This window comes from Corythoichthys intestinalis, chromosome 16, assembly GCF_030265065.1.
Source record: "Corythoichthys intestinalis isolate RoL2023-P3 chromosome 16, ASM3026506v1, whole genome shotgun sequence".
In the NCBI taxonomy this organism is placed as follows: domain Eukaryota; kingdom Metazoa; phylum Chordata; class Actinopteri; order Syngnathiformes; family Syngnathidae; genus Corythoichthys; species Corythoichthys intestinalis.
The window spans coordinates 18,278,260-18,293,316 of NC_080410.1; the positions used below are offsets into that span (position 1 = coordinate 18,278,260).

The 15,057-nt window shown below is 39.1% G+C and overlaps 1 protein-coding gene across 19 annotated transcripts in view; it reads right to left on the reverse strand.

Annotated features, from left to right (window-relative positions):
* Nucleotides 1-15,057, reverse strand: part of nfixb (nuclear factor I/Xb) — a 253,102-nt gene that overhangs the window by 158,992 nt on the left and 79,053 nt on the right. The gene's annotated exons all lie outside the window — the stretch shown is intronic.

Below are 15,057 nucleotides of genomic sequence, written 5' to 3' on the forward strand. Positions count from 1 at the left end.
TGTACTGACAACATTTGTTATTTATTATTGATTAGCTCCAGCTGCAAATGCACACGTTCCATCTCAATTGCAATTGCTGTCAATGACCGGAGGAAAATTAAAGGAATTCGACAAGAGTCCCCCAAAACCATACAGACCAGGAGAGGTCATCAGAATTGACTCTCTCTACACAGTCCCCATTGATGGTGAGTGGTGCTGGATCTGTGCTTTTCTTCCTGAAGTCAGGTATGACTTCTTTGGTTTTTGTTGTGTTCAGAATGAGGTTGTTCTCTGAACACCATACTGCCAGTTTCTCAACCTCCTCTTTGTACGCCACCTCATCCTCTCAAGAGATAAGGCCGACCAAGGTGGTGTTGTTGGCAAACTTAACGATTTTATTGGAGAGATGGGTCGGTGAGCAGTAATAGGTGTAGAGGGTGAAAAGCAGAGGACTCAGTACACACACAAAATATGACACTCTAGCGAGTGCTGAAAAATAGTTCATTGACTATAAGGGCAACGTGTGTCACTTTATGTTGGCATAACAGTGTCAGTGTCACCGTGCCCTTCTGCGTCACATTCGTCAACTTAATTGACCTTGCATGCTGCACTGCAAGATAACCAAGGGGAAAAAAGCAAAGCAGTATAGTTTATGTGCGCAGTAAGTTCCAAAATATAGAGGAAATCTGGCAAGGTACCGCAAGACATAAGCATGTGGTGGGTGCTTGCACAAGATTAGGAAGAGATGGAGAGTTGATTTAAGTAAGACGAGAAAGGAAGAGGTGCTCATACACACACACAAAAAAAGCGCGTATAGCCTAGGGCCTGATCTAAACAGGATTTACCTGTTGCTGCCAGGAGTTGACTCTCTTCCCTCATTTATCCAACAGTGCCGCAAGGCCAAGGAACCCAAAGACCTTCTTAATTACTGTTGCAGTATTTTATCTAGTTCTGCACACTTTCTAAACTTGGGTTAACAATGCAGCCCTAAAATTGACGTCCACAAATTAAAATTACCGTTTTAATTTAATACATACAGTATTATTCAGTCGACCTCGTGTACTCCGAAAGAGTAATGAATTACAACCAACTGTGCGTATTATGATTCTGTAATCCTCAATGGAAAATAGTAGCTTGGCAGGTTCACAGGTAGGGGAGTGAAGAAAACTAATGTCCAGACCTTATCCCAATAAATGCACATTTTGGGCACATATGACAAGCATGGGAAAACCACAATGCCTATGAAAAAGAAGACATGTAGGGTACGTGGCAAAATATTAAAATACACGGAAAAGAGAGTATCAGAGAAGAGTTTCCATGAAGAAAAAAGAAGGAGGACCATTGTAGTCCTACGGAGTGAAAGTTAATGATGGTTAAACAACTCTGTGCCACCCAATGACCACATCAAGGCTTCCTCTTAATAACAAGCTTACAGAGCACATGCTGGCCTGAATGGTGGCATATGTGAGCATTTGTGCTGTCCTGTCAAGAGCTTTTACTGGCCAAATTAACCAAGGACTATTATGATCTGTACAGACATGTTAGGTCCATTTTCCATGCGACAAAGCAACACTCAACAGGCAATGAATGTATGCGGTATGTAAGTACGGTTGGCTCGTTTTAATTTGGTATGTCATTTTTGGGGATTATTTCTCTTTTTCATTGTCGAAAGTGGTCGAATAGGCAATCAAATATAAAACTGATCTGGAACTGCATCACATCTTGACACCCTAACCTTAACTTTATTGTTTTTTTGGCCAATAAAACATCAAGGTGGTATGAAAAATATTAAAGAAGAGTGAAGGGGATCTTTGGTCCGTGTTTGGTTGGAAAGGGTTTCAATTTTTACGTACCTAGCTTAGTTACATTGTACTAAAACTGACTCTGAATCAGGGGTGTTACCGGGGAGAGCAGGGGTGGGCAGTGCCCACCTACCGACACGCTCTGCCCACCCAGAGAAAACTAGATGTAATACTAACGGCACTCTGGGCACCGTGTATGGTATCCCATTCATATAGTACTAATGTGTTCTAAGTTTTAACCTTTGCGTTGTTACCTCCTCTTTCACCTTACAAAAAAATAAATAAATAAATAATAATAATGAAATGTTGGTTTTGTTCCTAGGGGGCAACACACATTTATGCATTTTTTTTTTTTTTTTTTTTTTTACATTTTATCAAAGATTTAGGGCTGTCAAATGATTAAAATTTTTAATCGAGTTAATTACAGCTTGAAAATTAATTAATCGTAATTAATCGCAATTAATCGCAATTCAAACCATCTATAAAATATGCCATATTTTTCTGTAAATTATTGTTGGAATGGAAAGATAATACACAAGATGGATATATACATTCAACATAAGGTACATAAGGACTATTTGTTTATTATAACAATAAATCAACAAGATGGCATTAACATTATTAACATTCTGTTAAAGCGATCCATGGATAGACAGACTTGTAGTTCTTAATAGAAAAATGTTAGTACAAGTTAGAGAAAGTTTATATTAAAATCCCTCTTAATGTTTTCGTTTTAATAAAATTTGTAAAATTTTCAATCAAAAAATAAACTAGTAGCCTGCCATTGTTGATGTAAATAATTACTTACTCAATGCTCATGGATGCCTATAAAATCAGTTGCACCCAAGCGCCAGCAGAGGGCGGCAAAACTCCATAAAACACAACAAGTGAGCGTTTCAATGTGTACTGTCATTTAAAACTCCCTGAGCGGGGCATCTGCGTTAATTGCGTCAAATATTTTAACGTGATTAATTAAAAAAATTAATTAACGCCCGTTAACGCGATAATTTTGACAGCCCTACAAAGATTTCACCAGTGTCCATCTGGCTGTTGAGTTTGGTGAGGTTTGAAGCATTCTGAGAATTTCTGAGGGGGTCAAAGTCGGGCTCAAAGCGTCGGCGGGACAAAGAATGACTGCTAGGGGGCGCTACATAGTGTATTTGGAATTTGTCTTTACACAGTATCAAAGATTGCACCTGTCTTGACCTGCCTGCCGATATTAGTGCATTTTGAAGCATTCTAAGGGGGTTAAATTGAGCTCAAAGGGGCTGCAGAACAAAGAATAACTAAAATAATAATAATAAAACCGAGGGACTACAACAGGTTACCTAAAAAACAAAATTGTCACCTGCATGTCCATACTGTTCAGTTATAGATGTGTTCTAAGTCAAATAAAATCAAATCAACTTTTATTTGTTTAGACCAATTTACAACAGCAGTTATCTCAAGGAGAAAACAAAACATGTTTTAAGGTGCAGTAGCCCTACGCTGGATTTTGACCTACTTGAGCATTGTAGCTTTTTTTCCCCCACCCCCCTCCCGCAGGTAAGACTAATGCCCACCCACACCTGGCATCCTGGTAACACCACTGCTCTGAAGGCCTACTTCGCATTTTTAAAGGGGAGAGACTTCAGACCTCCACTACCCTCGCGAAGATTCGAACGAGGAATTAATTAATAAAATATATATCGTTATTCATGATTGTGTCTGCCTGAAAGACTGCAACAGCAGCTCTTAGACTAATCCATGTTTAGTTCTCTGGGATAAACGTGGTTTTTAGCAGAGGGATTTCCCTGCACAACCGCCAGGATTGTGTAGTTTGAATATACGGCCTAAAACAATCTTAGTGTATCAGAAGATGGAGGGATTTTTTAAGCATGTATCCAAAACAGAAACCTTGGCTTCATAGTAATCACATTAGCAAGTTTGTTTAGGTCATGCAAGAGGAAAAACACTTAAGACATAGGCACAGAGGGAAAGTACTCCATTCCTGATGCGTTTGCTGTGAATATGATCTTGTTTGGATTTGCTTTACAGTCAGAACCAAATAAAGAGTAACGACAGAAACAAAAACAAAAAGCGAAGTCTGGAGAAAACATTTAGGGATCTTACTGCTTTGTGAGCCAAAACCACTGATAAAAATCTTCCCCCACAATGGTGGCCAGGTTGCTGTAATTCATTATGATCACAAGTTTTTTTGTGTGTTTTTTTCATCCACATGGTCGAAGAGGGGCACATATCCCCTTTCCACAAATCTACACATGTTGCTATGCTGTAGTTATAATCTGCTATTTAAATTGTTTTGGAGTAGGGTCACTGATGAGGAAGCCGCTTGAAAGGCATATCACTTACTATGCTACATCAACAATGGCTTGACATTGAAACATTGTTTTACATTATTTTGTCTGATGGCCCTAAATCTATAAAACCGATTACCAACATTTCTGGAGAGGTGGAAAATTGTGAGCTACAGTGGGGAGAACAAGTATTTGATACACTGGCAGTGTATCAAATACTTGTTCTCCCCACTGTATGTAACACCATTTTATTCATTTACATTGCAATTTTGTAACAATAGAACCTCATTGGAAATCTGCCCTCTACTAACTTGTCAGTTACACGTGTGCCACCCCAGCCATTGACCAAATCAAGTGCCAGTGCTTCCTTGCAAACAGTTTTTGTGGGCAGCCCCTCCAAACCTTACCTTGGTTTTCAAGCTCTTTTTTCTTTCTTTTCACCCATAACACCTGCAAAGGCTGCACTTAAATTGTTTCCGCTGCTTTTAATGGCATACTTGAGCTCACTGCATCTTCAAAAATAAACACCGAGGCACATCAATGCGTGTTAGGTTTGTAAATATTTTCTCGAGAAGTGTGTCGTAGAAAGGACAAGCGGAATAATAGAATCTCAAGGATGCTCATAATAACTCAATCAGATGGTCGCACTTCAAGGGCAAATAGCTGTACATCAGTGCTATTGCTGCTGATGTGCGGAATTAAGAAGAGCGAAAAGGTACAAGAGCAGAAAAACAAAGCCATTTACCTTCTCGTCAATTACAAACACTGAACAGATAATTTCTAAAAAGGATTTTCATTATCTTGAATTATTATTTTCATGTTTCTAATGAGGCTCTAATTCATACTCCATTCATTTCCTGTGAAGTTCCAGATGGGTTATACGAGTGTAAGTAGATGTTTGCTTGCAAATGTAGTATTTTCTCTTCATGTATACACACGGGCCATGTCTGCAGGCATCAGGTGCAAAGTGGGTTCAGGTGCCGGGTGAGTGAGGGGCGGTCCGGAGAGAACCATCACACGCTTTAATGCAAAGTGTTTGTTGTTGCTCGGCCAGCTTCTATAGCACACGTGAGTTTATGCATGGAGGCGCGCACACACACAGACTCTCCGACATGCGCGACACCTAAAAAACATACTTCACACACTGGACTCCAGAGGACTTACAGAGAGCCACTGGGGAGTTGGGCTTAATCTTTTAAGAGGAAAAGCAGATTGCGTTTAAGAAATGAAAGCAGAGGGGATGCAAACCCATGCCTATGAATGCTAATTCAGTTACAACTTACATGCAATGGCTGGATTAATATGTCAATTGAGTATTAATACTGTAGTTAATATCGAGTGTTAAAGCTCTGACCTCAGCTCTCCACACAGAAAAAAGCTCTTTACGACTTAAAATAGAGTGGTTTGGGAATGATCATTCCTATCTCTATATCAAGGGAGAGACTACGATAAATTGATATTATGATTTAATATGAATTTTATGTTATGGATAATTTAAAAAAATGTCATTCAAAGTTGTTGTTGTTTTAGTTTCCGAAAAGGAAACGTAACAACCAAATATTGAACGGAATATGATGAAAGAGCTTTCTTCTTTGTGAAGTTATTACTTTGTAATTGGGGGTTCACAGCACAAATAGGGGGCGTGAAAAATATACCTAAAACAGTTTTGCATGTTATTTTTGTTCAACTGTAAATATTTTATTCAAACCTTTATGTGGCAAGACAATATGTGGATAATTTTGAAAACAATCCTATAAATACTGATGTCCATGTACATGGACAACACATTTTGGGTCATGTAGACCACAATATTATCAAAAAGTGATGTCCACACATATAACGACAGATTCAATCATGAATACATTTTTTAACATTAGAAATCATTACTTTTATGTATGTATTTTTTCTGAATATATAAAATGATAAAATTAATACAAAATCTAATGAACTAAAAATGAATAAAAACAGAAATATACTCTGGTTTGTCATGGTTTGTGTTTGCTTCTTTGTCCTAGTGTGTCTTGTCATGTGATTACCAATTGATTTCACCTGTTGTGACCTGCTCCTTGTGTGTTGACCAATCCGCTGCCTCTTGTCTCACTCACCTGTGCCTCATTGTCTCGTTACACCATGTTTGTATTTAAGTGCCCCATGTATTGTCAGTCTTTGTTGCATCATTGCCAATATCAGTGTCGGCGCCCTCGTGTTTATTCTCGCTCAAGTAAGTTTTTGATTCCTGGTTTTTTGTTTGATCCCCGCTGCTTTTGTTCGTACTTTGTTTTTCAGTCATTGATTATTAAAGTATTTTGAGTTCCCCGACTCCCTGCATTGCCTCTGCATTTTTCCCTGTTGCTTTCCCTGAATTTGGGTCCTCCAAGCCACCCCCCCACCATCTCACACTGGTTATGGATAAATTTTAAAAAGTTTTTTTGTTCTTTGTTTAAAATCGTAACACTGAAATCCTTGCCTGTCACTGCCAAGTATAGATGTCCTGTTAACCCGAACCTGGAGGATTAGCTGTGAATGCTCATGCTTCAGTACCATTGCCAATTCTAGATGTCCAATCAATTTTGACTGGGAGGGGCCCCCCAGCCCCTCCTGGGCCAAAAAAGCGCGCATTTCCATTATTTTTTTGATACTGTATGAATCACCAAATTACAAACCTTGATAAAAATAGGACATAAATTTGTTTTTGAGGTTGAGTAATTTTGTCATTATCTCCCATGCCAATAAACCTATCCCCAAACTATTGTCCATGCCAACTTATTATGCAATTACCGACAAACATATTGGAGAGGGGGTATAGTTTGTGCGCCAATGAAGGCCTTGTATATATGTCTGTGCGGAATCTGCTTAACATAACAAAAACTTTACTTTGGCTTAAGGACAGATATGGAGCCTTGAGCACTGTAGTGCTCTTCATGTTACTATTGTTTTAATATCTTTGGGCTCTCTGAGACTGCCTTTTATGATTCATAACCAGAGGCTTTGGTTTTGGGTGGTCCGACCCATTAATGTGGCTATCTGAGTGAAACTTTGGCAATGCTTCTTTAAAAACTAAAAATATGACCAACGATGGATGATACATTTTCGTTGTTACAGGTTTAGATAAATAAACGCACCCAAAGCCGGGGTGCAAGAATTTTCAAAGACATACTGTACATATAGTTATACACACATATCAATCAGTTTGTCATATTACAACACATTTTTAACGTTCTTCTTAATAATCTGATCAGATACTATTCTTTAAATATTATTGCATATAATTATTTATGTATTGTGTGTCTGACATTGTCAGTCTTCCAGAAGGTTGGGGTGGGGGATATCATTATCGTAAAGATTATCGTAAAGATTACAATATTGTACATTTTTTGCTACAAGATTTTCTAGTAATTGCACTTTTTATTAGTTTAGTTTATTAGTTTACTGTCATTGAAAGTGAAAGACATCAAATCCGTTTTTAAGTGGGATGACTATCACTGAATGATCATATTTCAGTGCCATTGACGCCGATAGACGTCCAATCCATTTGGACTGGGATTGAATAATCACTGCCAGCCTCTCCCAGTCCAAATGGACTGGACGTCTATCACAGTCAGTGCCAGCCTATGAGATAATGGTGGAAAACTTTCCTGTCAAATTTAATACTACAAAATCCAAGCGTGACCATGAGTGCCACAAGATGCCAAAATCATTTTATCTTAATCTCTACCAAATGAGGTAGAACTCTGAGAGGTTTTTCACATAGCTGCACAGGTCTGTTACTAAGGGTGTAACGGTACATGTATTTGTATTGAACCTTTCGGTATGTGGTGCTCGGTTCGGAACCGAGGCATACTGAACGACTTTCTGACGTAATGTAACCCTTACCTTTCGAGGCTGTGAGTCGATCGGGTTACAGTTTCTTTGTGTAGATTATATTTACTCCGTCTTCTCTACTATAATGAAGACCAACACGGTAGGACAGTATATAACCCAGAAACGTCAACGGCGCGACAACGTGGCCGCCGCCAGAAGGCAATGAAACGTGGGCGTTAAAGTCAATCAGCCAATGCACACCAGTCGCAGTGCGGCCGCGTGTTAGACGCATCCCAGAAGCGGCTCAACACGACTCACGCGAAAAGAACGGCAGAGTTTATTATTTGACACGAGACGCGACCCTTCTGCGTCAATACTACTACCAGTAGCTAGGATCGGGCAGACCACTCGTGTAAAAATACGGTGGATCCGGTCGATTTTCAAACTAATATGCAATCGTAACCCACTTTTTGAGTCCATCAGATCACTTGAGTGGTAGATCGGGGCACAGTTGACTTGTCTTTGTTGATTTACTGCTGTCTTCTCTGCTATAACAATAACCAACACGGCCCCGTGTTCAATACAAAACCCTCCTACCACAACAAAACAAGTAGGAACTAATATTCACATAGGAACTAAAGTTATACAACATAAAATAGACAATATAAATGAATACTACATCATATTTGTAAAATATAAACGCATAATAAAATAAATAATAGCACATTTAGATAAAATAAATTGAATTGAGATAAAACACCTGTAATTAAATAATAAGCATAATACACAGATCCTGCTTACACAATTTATTCATTTCTGTGTGGCGCTTTACCTTGAGAGAATCCACCAATAAAGCTTTTGAAAACCGTTCATAAGAAAAAAAAAATAGATTCATTGAGGCATTTCATTTGTAAAATACATGTTAAAATCTTTTTCATTGGGATTGCTTTTCTCTTTAGCACAGGACTTCTTTTTTCTCTTTTTTCTCCTTTCTTTCAGAAAGAAAGCTGACCAATATGCGTGGTCTGAAAGGCAAATTGTTGTTCGATTATCTTTAAATACCCGCTACTTTTTGAGCAGAATTCTACCTTTGTACAGGCTAATGTTCCTATTGTTGAAAGCACAAAGGTGTGTAATAAACAACTAGAACATTTATATTTCGCATTTTGTTTTCTTACTGTGCCGAAAATGAACCGAACCGTGACCTCAAAACCGAGGTACGTACCGAACCGAGATTTTTGTGTACCGTTACACCCCTATCTGTTACTGTCATTTATTACGTTGTTGATTCGTTTCCTTAATTTCATTGTTGTAAATTACCACATGCCGAAGTTAATTTGTGGTCAATGTAAAAACAGCTAATTTTCAGCGCAACTCTGGCTCGTCTATCATGTCAACGGCAGCTAATAAGTTACCGATTGACACTTGGTATGAATACATGGTTTATCTGTAATCCATTATTTTTATTTTGAAATATACATACATTATTGATCTTTCAAATATGCATAATTATTTGAAAGTGTAATATTTAGCAGCTAAACTGAATCTACAGTATTCTGAGTGTCCAGATATTTTTATTCAACTCTAATATTTACAAGGGAATAGAGGAAGCTTTTTATAGAGTAAAAAGGGTCTGTGTTGTTGTCTTGAGTTCAGTGCTCACACTCTAGACCGCGTCAAGGAAACAGTCCAATCAGGCCGATAGCTGACAATCCTAGAAAGTGTAAACCACTGTGCAAAAAATAGCTCTGGTGGCTAATGTAGTTCCGTTCATTATCAAACTTCCAGAAATTTACTGGGACATCTATTGGTTTTTACATAATTGCCACGTAAAACAATTGATGAAATGGATTGTAAAACAAAACAATTCATCAACTTATTTCCTTTTAATGTCCTTCATTTATTTTAGAAGGAGAGAAAATTGAATGTTGTCTTCTATATTTCATAAAATGTATGCAAAGAACCTGCCAATAAGCTTTCTAATAAATGAGTGAAATAAAAGATGAGATTGATGCGCCGATGGTTTATGGCATATTAAGCACACTGCCCTCCAAAATTGCGACAATGAAATGGAGCTGGCCCACCTTCAGTGTTGGGAGTAACGCCGTTATAAATAAAGCCGTTACGTAACGGCGTTATTTTTTTCAGTAACGGGGTAATCTAACTAATTACTTTTTCCGCCGTTACAATGCCGTTACCGTTACTAACGGTCAAAAGCGGTGCGTTACTTATTCTGAATAAATTGAAGAAACTACCAGCCGTGTCGAGTCGACTCTCTGCTCTGTTGATTTGTCATCCAAGACTTGGGGTGCGTTCAGGTTCGAGAACAGCGCACGTACTTCTGACTCCAAGCTGTTTGTCCCTGCTCATTCAATTAGACAATGCTTTCCAAAGTTTGGTAACGTTTCTGTGTTTGCTACACCTGATGCTAGCCACGTTCCCATCTCCCACTGTCAGCCAGCAATAATTCTACTTCCATCTTGAGGACGGCAGACGCTTTGAAGGTGACGTGAATTGTCGGGAAACGAGCCTACCTGAATGCAGCCCCTCGAGAGATGCGATGGAAGTGATTGTGATTGGCTGAGGGTTAGAGTCATGTGTCGTGATAAGCCAATCAGAGCGGGTGATTTCACAAGCAAACCGGAACAGCGGGTGCGGGAAACACACACACGCAAAACAGATGCACGGGGTCGGGATGGCAGAGCATTCAGAAGAAAAATTGTCCTTTAAGAGGTGGAGATATAGACACTATTTCAAGTTTGTCGAAATTAAAGGAAAGAACCTGCATGTAATGTGTAATTTATGTCCCGGGGCAAAGCTTTTGTCGACATCTGTGGTAAGCAATTCAAATCTGCTGAAGCACCTAACAAGTTAACTACCTGTCTGTTCTTCTCTATTCCACTGACTCGAATACTGCTCAGAAAATTTCAAATTCTTTCACATACAACAGGTTCTTTTTAAAGTAACGGAAATAGTTACTTTCCCTGGTAACTAGTTACTTTTACTATAGAGTAATTCAGTTACTAACTCAGTTACTTTTTGGAAGAAGTAGTAAGTAATGTAACTAATTACTTTTTTAAAGTAACGTGCCCAGCACTGCCCACCTTATGAAACCAAGAGCAGAGAGTGAATCTGACAGTTGATAATTTTTTGCTTGATTATTCATGCCAACCCATTGTCTGCCACTCACAATGATAGCGGTCCAATCACTTTAAACTGGGAGGACTTGCTTTGAATGTTCATGTTTCAGTGCCATCGAGGGCGCTAGATATCAAATCCATTTTGACAGGAAGAGGCGGAAAAAAACAAATGTTGTAGTTGGATTGTTTTCATTCTACTGGATAGGACAGAATATACAGTTAAGCATTAGCCTATGGCAATATTGCTCAAAAGAAAAGATTCAAATCTTTGAACAGATTTTTTTGTTAATGCCTGAGTGACACATTTGCTGTTCCGTTGCTCAGAAATGTAACGCTTTTATGTCCAATTACAATAACTTGTATATTCACACTGGCGGACTGAAGTCGAACCATAAGTGTCTGGTTTTAGCCCATCATTGCCTTCTACCATGTAAAACTAAGTGGGTCATGTGCTTAGAATATCTTTGGGACTCATTAAATGCATCACAAAAAATAAGTAGACAAGTCTGATTACATTTATGATGAGGGCATCCACGGAGTGCTTTGTGAAGAGAACACAAACAGGGACATTTATATATATATTGGGTGTACTTTACAGACTGAGGGTTTATTCCATACTGTGATTCACACTGGGAAAAGAACCCCCACCCATGCAAGCCCATATATTCACTCTGTTATTTCAGCAAACAAAAGCTGGGCTCTTGAGGCCATGGGTGGATCCATGAAAAGAAGAAAGGAGTACTGCTCCTGGTCTGGCTGAATGGGGGCCTTTCACACTTAGAGAGGCCTGTTTACTCTCCCTCAATAATGGCTCTAATTTTATGATCATTATTGAGTAATTCCATCCTCCCCCAAACCCAGCATTTACTGCTTTCCCCTGTCACTCACGGGCACCTTGTTCACATCCTGCAAGGATCCAAAGTCTCCGGTCTCAAATGATTGGCACTACAATAATAAAGAACATACCTCAATTCCTGGAAATCCATCAGGCATCTGTCTTGTTTCATACTAGGAAGAATTCATATACGGTATATATGTATCTTTATATACTGTATTTGAAGTACTGTATACATATACTTTTTTGTTGGAGGGTTGCATATACAGTATCAACGCTTAATCCCAGCTCGATCATTTTGTTTTGAACCTGAACGTATTGGAGCACCACGACCGTGTGATTGATAAAGAATCACAAAGCTAAGGGAAACTGAAATATGTCTGGTTACTTCAATTTATGTTTGTTTTGTTTTTTTTATTACCGCATATTCTCCTCACACAGAAATAGAGTGAAATATTTGATCCATTTGCTCAAATTTCTTGCAACCCCGAGGTGGCAAAGCATCAATAGGAGAGCTCGTAAGGGGCACGTGGGATGTGCAGAGGGGGAAAGGTGTGAAACGTAAACAAGGCAGTGGCAGGGAGAAGTGTTGAAATGAGAGGGAAAGCGAGCGAGAGAAAGAGAGAAAGGATCAGAAGGAGAAAAGTTGGCAGAGACTGTGTGTCGGTTTGAAAAGCTGGCATCTTCTAAACGGAGCGGCAGCTTCGGGTGCCAAATGCTGCCAAGCAGCGCCACAAGCCTGAATATCTGCCCTCCCTCTCCCTTTGTTTTCACTGTGGCATTTTGCATCAGCTTTACTCTCAGCATTTCTTTTTACCTTAAATCACCACTCGGCATCGTCCTAAATCCAGTGACGGACTTTTATTGTCGTAAAGATGGTGAAATGAAAAAGAAATACCTATGAATAATGCTTAATTGAATGAGTATATTTTTCAATATATTATTTTCCTATATTAAACTTTAGAATGATCCAGAATTTATTATTTTAAAACTAAATGAGTAAATATTACTATAACTGCTGTGGGAGCTGCACTATTTAATGTTACAGTTCTGTTTACTGGATGCAAATATTCATTCCACAATACCAGGCTGTCTCGTCACGCTCTGCTCCACTGGACCGCGAGAACAAGGAGAGAGGGAGCCTGATTATAACGGGGCTGCTGGGAAACGGCCCAGAAAAGACGTTCCTCTTTGCTTTCTACTCATCGAGCGTCCGCACCTCATGTCTTCTCGCGGCCTCCTAGCTGCCCCTCAGATCAGGAAGTGGACAAGCCAAACTGCCCCTCCTGCACGGGTCTACGTATGTTTTCAGAGGACGGACAGATTTTAGGCCTGGCGCTTGGACAGAGTCATGCAAATTAAAACGCGGCGACATCACACAAAGAAACCCTTTTGCCACTGTTTTGTTGTTTTATTTTCTTGAAAAATAAATCATGGTCATATAAAGCAGAAATATAAAATACGGTTAGCCTATTTTTTATATTTAATGTGTTAACCATACTAATGAATGTAATAAATAGATTGCTTTAAAACACATTAGCTACCATTTAATAAATGAATATGGAAAAACAATGCTTCTTAGCATAAGATGTGCAGAGCAAAGCATTTATTCATTAACCTTAATTATACAAACAATTAGAAACTACTGTACAGTGAAATTAGCAAATAAAGGTAATCCAATAATCACTTTCTGCTACAGTGGGTTTTTTTCTGTTCGTAAAACTAAAACTTGACCTTTGTTTCTAAAAGTAATTTAATTTAATCATACACACGGCTTTATGTGTATCGTGTCTTCTTTTATTCATTAAACTGGATAATTACTGTGCGTGTGAAGCGGGTTGGACTGACAACTGTGTGTTGAGCTGTTCAATAGTAAGATCTGCCGTATACTGTAATGGAATGTTGTGAAGATCAGTTTGAACACACAGACAAATTATAATTTTGGAGACTATTATAATTAAAAATGTCCTTACCAGCGCTTCTTTTACGCTGCACAATACACTCTTGTGTGTCTATTACATGGACACACACACACACTGCTCTGAAAAAGTGCCAAATTTGAGGGGCCCTATGCCACAGTTCTTCTGAAAGGCTAAAAGTGTCGCTGTCACTCTCCTGCCATGCGAGGAGGTCGCCGACGCTCAGTCTCTATTGGTCCCATTACTCAAAATGACAACATTGTAAGAAAGTTTCCGTTAGAAGTGTCTGACAAGCAGTGTTTGCCATACCAGTTGAATGTTGGCTCCCACAGTGCCAGCACTCCACATCCCTCTATGTGCCCTGGCTACAGTTACCACGCCAGAATACTGGCGCACAACAAAAAAAATCCAACAAAGAATTGTTTTTCTTTCTCCTCATTCCCGAGAAATCCGCAACTGACTGTGTATTTGATCAGTATCGGATAACCTTATTAGAGATGAAATGAATACTCGAGTAACTCGAGTTTAAAAACTGATCTGAGTAATTTTATTCACCTCGAGGAATCGTTTAATTTTGCCAGCTCTAAGTATCACGTTTTGCCCGGACTACTTTTAATGCGGGACAACGCGCTGACGTCATGTGCGTAGAGAAAGAAGCAATAAAAAAAATAATAAAATAACTTACTGCAGCCGACAGCCGCTACAGACTACGCCGACGTTGCTAAAAACTACGCCCGCATGATGCTAGTGTGGTAGCAGGTAGTGTCCGAAGCGTCTCATGGATATCGCATGCATTTAGGACTAGATGCAAAATGAAAGACTCGGCCGCGTCTGGGCAGCGTTAGTAAACAGCCGCCATCTTTAAGCAGTAGACTTCTCATCTCAAATATAACGTTACTGTCACTCGCTCACGTAACGTTAGCCCTTCGGAGGGCTAGGTTTCTATTGATTATGACCACTGTCGATGCGTGGCTAACGTGTCTTACATACAGGCTTTATTTAATCTGTAAAAACACAGCGCTGTCGAGTGATGAGGGTGTAAAATTAAAACATAATAAAGCTAACTGTCAGATTTAGCTCAGTAGTCATTGCTGAATAAAACACCAAGTAGCACTGGTCCCTAATGTGCTCCAATACAGCAGGTATCATACATTTATTTTGAAAACTGCAAAAACTCAAAATCCTACCAGTACTTACAGTTTAGACTAACTTAAAACTTAACTAAAACTTAGAAATAGCTTGACACAAATGGAAATTAAAATGAAACACGTGGGAAAAACACAT